The sequence below is a fragment of the Cygnus olor genome, chromosome 3 (genome assembly GCF_009769625.2).
Source record: "Cygnus olor isolate bCygOlo1 chromosome 3, bCygOlo1.pri.v2, whole genome shotgun sequence".
Taxonomy (NCBI): domain Eukaryota; kingdom Metazoa; phylum Chordata; class Aves; order Anseriformes; family Anatidae; genus Cygnus; species Cygnus olor.
In genome coordinates this window covers 118,496,572-118,509,288 of record NC_049171.1, presented here as the reverse complement: position 1 = coordinate 118,509,288, position 12,717 = coordinate 118,496,572, and the positions used below count along the sequence as shown (strand labels likewise).

Here is a 12,717-nt window from a genome sequence, read left to right as displayed (position 1 = left end):
TGTAACAACTGCTCACATTTTATAAGCTGCCCCATTCTGCACTGGTATGACACTCAAAAGCAGGACTCGGACTTCAGGATGGCAGCCCACCTCTGCTGGCAGTGGCAGCAAGGTGCTCTTTAATATTGACTGCAGTGTAATTGGGATTTATGGCCATCATGACTGCGTCTGAAAAATTTCCTCTGCTTGCCTGCCCTACTTTTCGGTTTTGTTGCATTTTTAAAGCCTCAGCATCAGGCTGATTTTGAAGGCATTTAGCAGCAAAGGAATTATGTTTGATAGGAAAATATGGTGGGGGAGAGAAAAACAATTTGGAGCTTAATAGTTAACTGTTTTTCTTGGAATTCTGTCCTAAGTTATGTTGTCTGTTAGAATTGGAATATTAGTCCAAGATAAAGTGAAAAGAAACAGGTCAATAATCATATTTTGGAAAGATTAACACATCTGGGAATATAAAACTTACTTCTGTTTCATTTAAGGCTACCTGATACAGTATCAAAAAATCAACCACCAAAAATAACAAACCAAACCACCAGTAAAAACAGACAAGAAAATCCTTTCTGGTAAGTGTCTTGGGGCCCTTGTATTGTTATACACTTCGGTGGTAAACAGTGCTCCCATGAATCCTGGTACGGTTTCTTAGGCCCAGTGGGAAGGTTGCAGTGAGGTGGTGCTTTCAGCAGAAGACTTGGCAGGAATACCAGCACTGTCCTGTCCCTGCTGAGGCCAATGATGCTGCCTGAGGCCGGCTGTGAAGCAGGGCAGAGTCCTCAGGTGGCAGTGTGTTTCCTGGAGAGGGCAGAAGTAAATTGCTTTAAGAAGCTGTGCCAAGTGCCGTTAGCAACAGCTTTCCACAGATAAAGTGGTGACAGCCAAATTTAAAGATGAATTAGATGCTTTGGACCTATCTCTTACTTAAAACTTATGACCCATCTGTCCCTTGGCAACACCTTGATGAGCATTTTGACCGGTTACATGATTAAGATGCTAACAGTAATATAAACCAACAGAATCTCTTACACCAGAGTACTGCAGATGGTTTCTTTTGCTGTGTTCCCCCTTTGTTTTAAATATCACTCCTGTCACACTAGAGATGTCAAATAAAAGACAGGCAGGAGTTGGTAAGAAAATCTAAAGCCAGACTAGGAATAAGTGTTAATTAAAACAGGATTTGGAATAATCATGAAGTTCTCCTTTCATATCCGTTACGTCTAAAACTTCATCTAAGACCCATTTTGGTTTGATTTACATGGCTCTTTGTAATGGTTCTGGTGGATATTTTGCTGTGAGAAAGTGTCTGAAAGGCAATCTATCTGCAATAAGGCTTTGTCATTTGTCTTAAGTCACTGAGTGCTCTGCTGCACTGCCATCGCTATCCTGAGCTCACAAATGTGACATTAACATATGTATGCTGAAAATTATGGCTTATGACTTGGAAATAAGCCATAATAATAACTTGTCTGTGTTATACAATACCCATCTATTGACAATCAGGGGAATGAAAGCTACTGATGCACCCCAAAACACATTTCTTTTCCTTTGAATTAGCTAGTAGTCTTCAGAAGTGGTTGACAGTCTTTACTTCTAGCAAAAAGAACCGCATTAATATTTACAGTATTGCTCAGGAGAACATATCTAATTGGGTGCTGAGTAGCAATTGATACAAAATTGATGTGACTTTTAAGCTTGTACATAGATATATAGAGATACAGCTATTTTGGAGTGATGTGCAGGTGTATGCATAGCTATCTGTGTGTGTATGGTACCTACAAGATTCATTCCTATTCTCTCAGTGTTTAATAGGAGTTATGCACTTTCACATCAGCCTTGAAGCTTCCTTTGATCTGAGAGAGTTGCTGCTACTTGTTGCAAATTATTTTGGAAGCTTTGTGAGCTACGCATATCAAGCTATAATAACTCTAGTTTTTTTAATATCATTAAAATGCTTAAGCCCTCAAGATCTGTTAGGCTGGTGTTTTGGTTTCCGCAAATTAAATCCCCTTGAAAAAGCTAATTTAGCAACTGAAGCAGATCATCATAGAAAGCATTAAGACCATAAGCAGTAATAGCAAACAATAATGCTAAAATGTAGTCACTGGTTTCCCTTGTGATTTGTTTTGTTTTACAGTTTCTGCATAACATCATCTCACCCAAGACAAACAACCTCATGAAGGGCCAGATTTACCTCCTTGCTGGCACCTGCTATGGCAGCAGCAATGACAGAGAAGACAAAGTTGTTGTCCACTGTCGGTGCTGCAGTGAATGGTGCTACCTGGAGTTCCTGGCAAGCCGCTTCTGGTGGGAACCAATTTGTTTGCTTGCTTGCTTGTTTTGTTTACCACCCCCCAATCTGGGCTTCAAGTGGAGGTCCAAAACCAAAATATAGTGACTAAATTTGTTATCTATAGTTCATCTTTAGTTTTATAGCTACCGCTGTAGTTTAATAGCAAGCTGGGAGCTAGAATATAAATACTGTCATTTCCTTCCTGAAACACACATACCTTGATAGAGTAATTTACTTCTATAGGACTATAGTTGAACATATTCTTTTAAAAAGGAGTGAACTGATTGAATGATTCCCTCTCTCCTTGTAGGAAAGTCTCACAGTACCAGTTCTGGGTTGAACAATGTGCTCCAGTGAGCAGCACCCCACCATAGGCATGACTGGAGTGAGAAGCTTTACCAAGGTAGGAAAAAAATCTAAAACCCTTTTACCTAGGTTAGGAAGGGAGGGGAGACTTCAGTACCTAAGTCTCATTTTACCAGGAGTTTAGCCAGAAAAGGATCAGGGACCAACCAAACAAATATGAAACACAGGAAACAGCATTTCCTAATCAAAATATTGAGGATTTGTGGGAAAAATACTGCAGGTTTTCACTGCAGAATTTTACAAGAAAATTCTCCAAAGTGTTTATTGGGTGGAGTTAGCAGATCACATCTTTTGGTGTTCTCAGTACTGGGAGGACTGAAATGAAGGCACGTGAGATTCATGGCAGTTAAAATTCCTGCAGTATAAACAAACCCATCCAATTTGTGAGCATTTCAGTTTGTTTTGTCTTCAAAATTGTTGGTGTTATCCAAAACATTGCATTGGCTCTGTACTTGCAGGATAACAACACTGCCATTCATCTACTTCAGGTATACCGATGACAGCAAATGGGCAAATTTGCAATTTTTAGGATTGTTAACATTTTTTCTGGGCTTACCTAAATTTGTGCAGAGTCATGGTGGGTGTTTATTAAATAGTAGCAACATTAAGATGCAACATGTAACTTTTTCTGTAATACAAACTCTGTACATTGTGCCTGAATGACAGAAATCAGGGGAATGAAACCAATGGCTTCTCTTTTTTAAAACAGTCACTCACTGGTGATTGTGGGGAATTCATAACTCCCAAGTATAGACCATTAAAAAAAAATAAGACAATCATATTTTAGGTGGGTTCTACCATGAACACTTAGGTTATTTTCATCCTGATTTTCTCAGTTTAAAAATTAGAACATTGTCCTTCAAACATATCTGAGATCCCGGTCTTGTTTGTGCTGGATTTTGCTGTTGCTCTTGGGGAGAGTTTTGGCCCCATGTTTCAGCTGCTTTGGAGTGCTGCTTTGGGGTCTGGTGCAAGTGATTTTTACTGCCACAGGAAAGGAAAGCATACTTGTTTAGTGAACTGTAATGGAGAACAGACTCACTGTTTCCTGATTTCTGAAATACAAATTCAAACAACACAGATTTGTCCTTTACCCAGGGATGAGTGACAGTAAGGTAAACGTAAGGTAAGTGAAGGCAAATGTAACTGATCCCAAATATCAGCTGTCTATTGTATCTGCAGCACTTTGGAAATTCATATCTATCTGGATATTTATATAAAAAAATAAAAACTTATATAAAAATAAAAATTGTGAACTCTGCATCAACATAACACAATTCTAAAAACACTCATTTGGGTTTTTAGAAAACCCCGCATGTAATTCAGAAATTAGGCTTTTTTCCACTTATTTTCCTGTTACCCTTCTTCTGTTAAACTGCCTGTTAAATGATGCCTGTTAAACTGTCAATGTCCTCGATTGTAATGACTGCTTTGCTGAAAAGGAAAAATTTTCTCTGTCTACTTGTGAAGGGGATTCAGTTGTCACTTGGTGGTGCAGTCATCTCTCTTCACAGCCCGTTTATTCTGGTGGTTAGCACCCAGCATCTCGTCATCACATTTTATTGTATTCTGGTGCACTCTGTGGATCCCACTTTAAGAGGTGTGGCTGTAGCCTTTTTAAAGATTGTAAATTTTCATTATATTGTAAAAAATTGCAGGCATTTTACAGCATTTTAATGCAGGCTTAATTGGGTGTGCAAAATGCAAGTGTAATTACAGTTGTGGAAGAAGCTCTACACAAATAGTTTGGCTATTTAGAGGCATAATTATCCAGATTGCATTCACAAGAATAGTAACTATATATGTAAATCAGTTGAAATGCTTTCTAAATAGCCTATTTTAGTCATCCTAACCTTTTGCATTACATAACCACAATGAAGAACCTCGAGAATGGCGTCTACAAATGCAGCTTTCTTCGCTGAGTCTTTCTGTGGGAAACTGAGAAACAGCACACTACCTTCTTGGGTTTAAAAATAAAATAAAAAAATAAAAAAAAAAGCCTGAAAATGCAGCAATGCCTTTTGTGTTACAAGACCTGGAACTTCAAGAAGGTCCTCTGAGACCACAGGAGCCCCCGTTCAGATGCAGGTCTGAGGAGGCGGCACAGGACTGACCAAGCCTGGGGGGAGGGAGCTGCAGGACGAATGTGCTGAGTGACACAGGGCAATGAAAGTTTTAGATCCATTCAATTTCCCTGAAATGATGAAAACCATGTTTTCACTCTTCTTCCTGTACTGTACTGCTGTGAGAACAGAACTTGTCCTTGCACAAAGAGCTATTTTAAGATTTACTGGTGAAAATGGAAGTTTTACAGCATTTTAGAGAACATAGATACAGACAGAAGCCTATTTTACATACAAATAAACCACTGATGTTCCTGTTTCTGTCTTTTACACTTTTATCATATTCCAGAGTAGTTCTGGAAAGTGTCTTCACCATGTTTCCTGCAGCTTTTTGCAAACCAACACTTTTAAAGTAAGGTTTTATAATTCAAGCAGAAGAGAACACCAGTCTGGTGATGGCTGGGAATAAATTCTTTGCTGCAGTGAAGCCAGCGAGGTTCTATTCACAATTGTCATGAAATTGAAACATTGATTCAGATTTATTTTAGTTGTTTCAAATCTTCATATTGAGTCAAATGTATATCTCATATGCAAGCATTCCAGCTTAAGAATCCCCCTTGGAACCAGAATTTTTCTATTCAGACCCATCACTGGGATAAATTCATTGATAAAATAGCTTGTGTTCTGCAAATGCTGACATAACCATGCTCTAATGCACAGCAGTAGGTAGAGCAGAGCATCTCTCTCACTTTCTTACTGTCTGATTAATATTCTGAATAATGCAGGTTTCTATGGCCTTTTCTTGTCAATTTGTTTCTTGTTAATATTCCCAGTCAAACCAGCTTCCTTGCTTCTAAACTCTACTTTTACATTTGAGCTCAAAATGAGCAATACTCCTTTTTTTAAAACACAATATTATTACACAATACATTAAGGACAGTACACGCTTTTTAGGAGGGCTAGAAAAAGAATTGCCAATTCTGGGCTGAAGGAAGGTGTTTTTTTGTTTTATTTTTTTCCCCACAAAAAAACCCACAAACAAGGAAAATCCCAGCAACAACTAACTGCCCTTTCTGTTCTCCCCAGAACTTCACATTTCACAAAATGGTTCTGTTTTCATTGGAAAATGTTTTACTTGCATCAGAAACGGAGCAGCTTTTGGGTGTCTCCCTATATTTGCAACTTAAAATACTTCAAACCAACCCCAAACCCAAAGCAGTGGCTAAAGAACTCCTTTTCTCAGTTTCCAGCCAATCTTAAAGCCATTATTTAAAAAAAAAAAAAACATTTATCAGCTAATCATTTTTTGAAATAAAAGTCTCTTTACCATAAAAAAAAATTATCTTCTATCCAACTCGATTTATGAATTGACGTAGTAACAATAAAGTAATACAGAAGCCTGTGTAAGTATAACCATCTGCTCTGATACTTTTAAATTATTAATGGACTTTAATATTAAAATATTAATAATTTTTATTATTAAAAATTACACTACTTTTAAACTTATAATAGCTCTTTGAAAGGTCTTAACCAAAGAATATAATTCAAATACAATTTCTACCAAAGGACCTAATTAAAAAAAATATATATTTATTAACATGGCTTGACCAGCTTCAGCCAGGGGACGGTGGGTATTCAGCTGAGGGTGGGGAATGTGCAGGTGTTTGTGTGCCACTTATTTGCTCAATTAGAGCACAGCTTGCATGTTAAGACATAAACAGAGAATTAAGCCTGGAAGAGGAAATTTTGGCGCAGTGGAAATTTCTTCACTGGTTAAAAAAAAAAAAAAAAAAACTTTTTTTTTTAACCTCCAAATACATATAGCGTCGGCAGTAAAGAAGTTACAGTAGTCATGCAATCTATTACTCTGAAATCATCACTTATTTGCCACTAATGGAGTCATTGTGCTGCTCTCTGGCTGTATGCAACAAAGTGCACAGTATCACAGCTGCATAAAGGAGCCATGTTTTCTGTTTGTATAAGTCTTAGCTATAACATTCGATTATCAAACAATACTAAAAATAGGAGGAAAAGAACATTCCTGACTATAATGTTTATTGGTTAAATCAGAGGATGTGGTGACTGCACGTTTTAAGAACATTTTGAATATATCTTTTTTTTTTAAATTTATTTTCTGTTGGCCTTTGTTTTGAATATATCTTTTTTTTTAATGTTTATTTTCTGTGGGCCTTATTCTGGTATTCCAGTGATGTAAATTTGTTGATTGCAGTAGGCAGATTTATAATAAAAATAGTGCAATTAGATGATGGCCCGATAGCCAAAGAAGTGTTAAAATCTTCAGAGAATGACTAAATGATCCATTATGTTTTGGCAACTGCAAACTCATTTCCTACCTGCTGTTCGTTTTGTGGTCGCTATGAACCAATTATTTCAGATAATGTGGGAAACAGTCCATTTATGAGAATCCATCAAGAAATCATTATTCTACTAGAAGCAATGTGCTTTTTTTAAACAGAATTGGAGAGTATGGATTCAAAAATATTTTCTCACTTTACTCAGGGCGGGGGGATAGGGAGGAAGGGGCTGGGCTGGAGGGCTAGAGCCATGTTCTTTGGAGTTTTTACTGAGCAGTTTTCTCATCTGAAATGCACTAGAGGAGGGTCTATGTAGTACAGTATACAGCATCTTATTCCATCTCCAGGCACAGGGTACGGCAGCACGGTCAGGAGCCTGAAAGCGCAGCAGCTTTGGCTGTTATATATGATATATGTATTTATTTATCTGGCTATATATAATGTCTATGCATATCTATCAATCTTCAAACTGTGCCTCACTGCCCTGCACCAGGCTCTTTGTTAGTGCTGCATGCTGGAAAAAAACAATACATAAAAAGTTATATAGATTAAAGCTCCCATTAGTTGCTACTTAAAGAAGGCTCAGCATGTTCCTACAAAAATCTGAGACAATCTCATTATTGCTATTTCTCTTTTTTTTGATGTAGTTTCATGATGCCTCTGCCAGAGGTTAGTCGTGGCGCCCTTGCATTAAGCTCAATATGAGCATGGCAAATGAGGATTTTTCCCCGTATCCTCACCAAAGGCATAAACAAGCGAGGAAGCAAGCAAACCCCAAGCTTATATGTGGCCTCAGTTTGCCCATGACAGACATCCTGTTCCACCTGTGCATCTGTGCTTCGGGAGTACAGCAAAGCTTGTCGATGGCAGAAAAGCCAAAAGCCCGTGTTAAAGGTGCACCTGTGTTATGCAAAACCAGTGAGAGTGATGAAGCTTGTCCAGTGCGCTCAGCATTTGTTCCTTTGTGCTTCCGGCTTTCTTTCTCCCAGGCTTTAATGTAAGAAGCTGCATGCTGTAATACTGAAAATGCTTTCCCTGCTTTACCCAGGATCCATTGCTTCAATGGGCCAATTCTCCATAGGCTCCCCTCTCACACTTGCAGCAAAGACGAGGTTTGCCCCAGGCTGACTTGCCAGGGTGGTTCTGGTACCTTCCCACTCTCAAATGAGTGCGTACAGTAAATAATTACTGACCTTTTTTCCCCCATACCTCAGTGCAGGGATGAATACACCGGGTTGCCTCCTGGAGGGACTCCTTTCTAAACTACACTAACCCATGACCAGAATAAATGATTACAGACCTCTCTGTGCCACCGAGGGCTTTAATCAGTACAAAGTGGCACTGCCAGAAGCCTTCCTGATGGTAAATCAAGGCAATGCAGCAACTCAGTTTTTCACTGCCTCTGTTATTAAATGAAAGCTCACTGAGATTTTTTTTAGGTTACTGCTTCCTGATTCTGCAATTTGAGCAGCTGGAGGAACCAGCTGTGCCCTGGGGCAGTGGCTGAAGGGAACATAGCAGCTGACCTCTGGATGTGTGCAGGGTGTCAGGTGCCGCTCACAGACCACTGTGGTTTTGAGGCCTAGGGACTTAACATGGTTAGGGGTCTGCCTCATGCTAGCACAAACCCTAAATAAAAGTAAGTGCGCTGTAAAGCCTCAACAGAGTCACATGGGAAACCAAAAAATTATACAGTAATAAACAGGCTGGCATATCTTTTTTCTAGAGAACGCCACTGTTCAGCATAAATAGCTGTAATGCTATTCGGAATGGGATTACTTGTCCACTCTTCTGGAAGAAATGCAGCAGCAAAGCAAGAAAACGAAAAACTCAGTGACGACTGCACATCTTCCCCAAAGCGTTATCTCAGAAAGGGCAACACATAAGCCCCTAAAGGCTCTTTTTGCTCAAGAAAAGAGGCCCTGCCGTGCGGCTGGGTAAAACAGGGTTCTTCACCTACCCTCGCGCTGACTCAGAAAGATCAAACCCTAGTACCTGGAACGCAGTGGTTCCTTGTACATTTGTTTTTCCTTCTTGTAAATTGGTTCTTTTGACAGAAGAAAAGAAGATGAATCTATGTGCTTTCTTTTGCTTATATCTATCATTTGCTTTTTATTATTTTTAGAAAAAAATATTCTAAATTCCTTTATATTGGATACTTTGAGCTGCATCTTGCATCAAATACTAGAAAATCCTATCCTAAAAATGCCCTACCCATTCCACAGCAAGTTACTGTGGATAACTTGGCTGTAATTGGGCATGAACTTGGAGGCCCAGTATGGCTTGGGCCAGGACCCCCTGTTAGGGGTGCGTGGTGCACCCGGGCAGGGCCATCAGTGTCCTCCAAGCCCTGGCATCACCCCAGTTACACCATGCTTTCCTCAGACATCAAACCCAATTCTTGTTAGGGACACCCAGCTGAATCCATAGATTTCACACGTTACTCAGCTGCAACAAGAAATGTATACACAAGTAAAACAAGAAATTAAACTTGGCTTAGGACAGTTTCCCCTCCCTTTTATTTATTTTTTGTCTTCGATAAAATAAATGTAAACCTCCTTACTTACCTTAGTGTTCTCCACAAAAAATTCATTTTCTGTGGATATGAATTAAATATTTTTTTTTTCAAAAAAGCTCCTTTATGAAAACCAGGTTTAAAGAACACAATTACTGCTGAAGAAACCCTACAGAATGTGAATACCAGTTTTGTGCAGATTAAGAGACGGTATTTCCTGAAGAAATAGGCTACAGTTCCAAATGCCATGGATTTTAGTGCTTTTTTTCAGAGTACCGCTAACAACTTTTCTATCTGCAGAAGCAGGTAAGGAAACCAAGAGCAGCAGGGCTTGTGTGTCACAAGCACTCTGTGATGCGTTCAGCACAAGATTTATACCATTTGCAAGCCATGAATGTGGCCTAGGTCACCAACAAAAATTTCCCAACCTCTCCGTTGAGAGGAAAAACTCCCTATTGAGCTTTGTGAACAAGTGAACAGTCCTCATTTGCAGTCCCTTAGAAAGAAGGGCTCTGCAACTAGAATATATTACAGAAATGTCATGCAAAGCACAGATGCTAAAAGGGCTCACAAGACAGATGGTTCAAGACTTCTTTTGGAGTTGGCTGGATTGTCTTTAACAAGAAAACATTTTTCTGAAGGCTGGAATGTTTTACTCAACATTCCCCAGTTTTCTTGGGTCCAGGCTGCTTTGATGTAGCAGGTTACAGGAAAGTTTCCTAGCGCTCTCTGCAAAGCAGTTCTAGCTCAGGTCTCCGCCAGGTAGTGCGTCTCATCTTGGGCCACTTTCCTGTGGCAAGATAGTGACTCTGCTCAGCACCCCTATCACTACAGCAGAAACGCTGTGGCAAGTCAGATCCGCACATTAATGCCTCCCACACTTACCTACCATTGCTTGACCCAAAGAGCTCTTCCGAAATCAAGGCACTGACACTGCCACCTGAGAGCCGGCCTTAAACCATTCCTTTTCAGCCCAACACAGAAGAGAGCCACAGTGTTGGCACCAACAATACCTGCAGAAGAAAAAAGGTCATTTTTGGTTCTAGTTTGTAATCTCTGGGCAAATGCTGGATGTTTTCCCCTTTCGGTGATGCAAGCTGATTTTTTTGTCATGCTGTGGAAGAGCTAAATTCACTTGCTGGCAGGGCAAGGTCAGTAACATAATTTCCCTGGACATCTTAACCCCAAACTGTTAACTGGAGCAGACTGCGGAACTATTACGACATCTGGAGCAAAAATGCATTCACCTCAGGCCTGTTGCGGCGTTCAGCCTGGCAGTGTCCTCACCAGCTGGTTCCTTCCAGCTGGCTGCCCTTTCCCTGCAGAACAAGCTAGCTTTATTGCTGAGAGGCAGACGTATGGGTTGGGTATTGCACAGACATGTCCAAAAGCAAGGGCAGAAACTTTCCATAAATGCTGTAGGTCATCACTCAGGATGAGCAGAAGGGAACAAACTTTATTTTGAAAGAAGTCCAGAAAAGATGGCACAGCTCACACTGCTTCAGCTGTGAGGTAGCTCATACTGGCCTCCTCTGAATATGTGATGGGTGCCCAGCTCACCTAAATACTGCCATTTGGGGAGAAAATACTACTCTCAGTCTGTTTGGGCCTCACAGTGGAGGTACCAGCGTCTCTTCATCTCTGCGAGCTGAATGCAATGACCTGTTAAGCCAGTGGTATAAAGCAATCTCTGAATTTGGCCTTTCCTGTGAGGACTTCATATGCTAGTGTCTTTTTATTTCAGGAACAACACTGTTCATAAATCAGTTCTCTCCTAAAGGACTTGGGGAAAATACAATATTATCTCAATTAAACAAAAGTGTTTTTCTGCAGATCTATCACTCCAAATGGAACAGAATGACAGCCACATCAATGTACGTCCTGTAATTCAGAAAATGCGTTCAAAAATGTTTCATCTAGATTAAAACCCTATTCCTCCAGCCAGCGTCATTTTCAATTTATGGCTGGGGAAAAGCAGGGGGCTGCAACTAGCTGTTACTGATTAGTCACCCATGTTTTCTCTTTGTTTATCTCACACCAACAACATTGGGTATCTGATCCAAACGCTCACTGGAATGCTACACAAAATGTTGGTGCATTGATAAATGCTTGTTTTTTTTTAACTTCTGGGCAAGTCAGTCTAGTACAAAAATGGGTGAAGGAAAGGCTAACCATATATAACATGATTCAGAGAGCAGGTGGATGGATAATTTGCAACACAGATTGTAAACCCTTGTGCCATTTTAATGTGTCATTATAGTAATGGGAGATTTATGCTAGCAATACTTGCAGGTTTTTGCCAAAAGCACACACTGCCTAAATTGAGACTATTGATGTAGTGCTCTCATCATTTAAGGTGCATTAGAGACACTATAAGAAGAAAAATGTGGAGAGGGACATTGGGATGCTATTAGTGAGTTGCATATGAAATTAAATGGGAAATGAGCAAAACTCCATCTCATCATAGCACAAAACTTCTGTCTCTGCATGAAAATAAAATCATTCTTATTCCACTTGCACGCCGTATGCTGGTAATTTGCACAGCACTGAGTGGTACTATTCATTCAACGTGGCTAATATTATTTATAGCATTTTGAAAAAAGCCTATTTAATTGCCCATAGATAGCATAATCTCTCTAGCAAATATCTCCCAAATGGAGACCTGGACAACACGAACTGTGCAATACTCTGCTGATGGCCCATGCTATAAAGGTCCCTGTAGTCTGTATATGTATATGTGAGGATTTGGAGTCCAACCACATTTCAGATGGGGTGAGACGACAGTTCAGGCATTAGACAGTAACAGTATAGTTGGCTGGAAAGTTATGTTTTTTATCAGAGGGAATCATGCCATATGTGTCTGTTAAAAAAAATAAATAAATCCAAACCTAAATAATTTCAACTAATAACAGCAAACAGCCTGGATCTCTCTAAACATAAAAAAGAAGCTTAAACGTTTTGAGTTTCTTACAAAGCAAACAAACAAACAAACAAACAAAAAAAGTCCACCAGATAGGAAGAAAGAGAAAGAAGGAAAAAGGAAAGAAGAAAAAAAAAAAGAAAGAAAAAAGGCAAGAGCAAAACTTGTTACTTGGCCAAGTATGGCAGCACTGTAGGTCCCGGTATCCCTCCAGTCTGATAGAGAAACGTCTCCATTTATCTATATGATATTTT

At 39.6% G+C, this 12,717-nt stretch overlaps 1 long non-coding RNA gene across 1 annotated transcript in view; it reads left to right on the top strand.

The window, feature by feature from the left end:
• The window catches only part of LOC121068285, a 57,919-nt gene extending 47,367 nt beyond the window's left edge, over positions 1-10,552 (top strand). Inside the window, exons 3-5 of the long non-coding RNA XR_005818776.1 lie at positions 2,129-2,298; positions 2,595-2,687; positions 8,755-10,552. This is a non-coding gene — a long non-coding RNA (uncharacterized LOC121068285). The remainder of the gene's footprint in view (positions 1-2,128; positions 2,299-2,594; positions 2,688-8,754) is intronic.
• The last annotated feature ends 2,165 nt before the right edge of the window (positions 10,553-12,717 follow it).